The 1,264-nt window shown below is 44.9% G+C and overlaps 1 long non-coding RNA gene across 1 annotated transcript; it reads left to right on the top strand.

Moving 5' to 3' along the window:
• LOC118494736 lies at nucleotides 1-793 on the top strand. Its single transcript, XR_004896908.1, has 3 exons — nucleotides 1-383; nucleotides 461-634; nucleotides 713-793. It is a non-coding gene; the product is annotated as an uncharacterized LOC118494736 (long non-coding RNA).
• The last annotated feature ends 471 nt before the right edge of the window (nucleotides 794-1,264 follow it).

Raw genomic sequence — 1,264 nt, 5'->3', positions numbered from 1 at the left:
AGAAAGTGATACTCATCACATTTATCAACTGGTTGTTATGCAAATCGATGGGATAGCTTTAATTTATTTCCTGCATTATTATTATTTATCTAGAATCATTTAGCAAATCAAGCAATTCTATGGAGATGAGGACCCCTGTTACAGTAACTACGTGAATGCAGGTGACAGCAAATCAATCATCTATCTCCTATCAATCGGAGGCCCTAACCCTTGTTACATCAAAAGAATGATGATCTCTTTAAATTGCCTCTATGTATGAAATGTGCTATAGGGCAGACATGGTGTGTGTCCCTCACGGTTATGTCTCAACAGAAGCAATCTCAGTAGCCAGAGGAGGACCGGCCACCAGGTCAAAATCAAATATAAGAACATTCTTAGCAATGGTAAGTGTTTCATAATGTAATGTGAAATGTATCAGTCAAAATAGATGCGCAGCTATGAATATATACATGTCTTGCAGCCACCAGAAAGCAGACTGCATCCATGGGTACTGGTGGGGGACCGCCGCCGGAGGAGCTCACACCAGCTGAGATCCTGGCCCTTGGGATAAATAAGGGGCCCAAGATAGTTGGGATCGAGGGGGGGAGCTCCTCCAACCCTGTGGCCCCAGAGATCCGGGCCCCATATGTTGAAGGTATTGTCAATCACTGCCCCTATTCTGGTGACAGACCCTCATTAGGGATAACTAACTATGCACCTGTGTGTCTGATAGTGACAGGGGATCAAATTATTCTCCTTGACCCACCACAAGTGCACATTGAGGATGCAGCCGGGACCCAAGTCGACCCAGTAGGTCCTAACCTGTTGAAACATTGCACTACATGCAGTCAGCCCCTTCCCTCTCCCCCATTAACTGTTGTTTCTCTATTTGCAGAGAGAAGGCCCAAGCCAACAGCCACATGATGATGATGATGATGATGACTATGACGATGATGAAACACTCACCGGTCGAGACAGTGAGCTCCAAGATGTAAGCCTAATCATTACCATACATGTACTGGTTGTGTTTGAAATGTTAAAATCACACCTTAATAATGTACCACACACCCTCCTGCAGGAACCTAGGCCTTCCCCAGCTGGCAAGAGGACTACATCTGTTGGACGAAGTGAAGTGAGTAGCCATTCCCTTTTACCCACCATTAACTGCATAGTTGGTTGCACTGACACATTAAGTCATCATAGGACATCCGTGCAATTTATAAGCGGTATCTCCTCCATGCAACGGAGTATAAGAGGCTACAGATTAAGAAGATCAAACTTGAGA

This window comes from Sander lucioperca, chromosome 3 (genome assembly GCF_008315115.2).
Source record: "Sander lucioperca isolate FBNREF2018 chromosome 3, SLUC_FBN_1.2, whole genome shotgun sequence".
NCBI lineage: Eukaryota > Metazoa > Chordata > Actinopteri > Perciformes > Percidae > Sander > Sander lucioperca.
The sequence above is the reverse complement of the archived record's forward strand: the minus strand, read 5'-3'. Positions and strand labels throughout refer to the sequence as shown.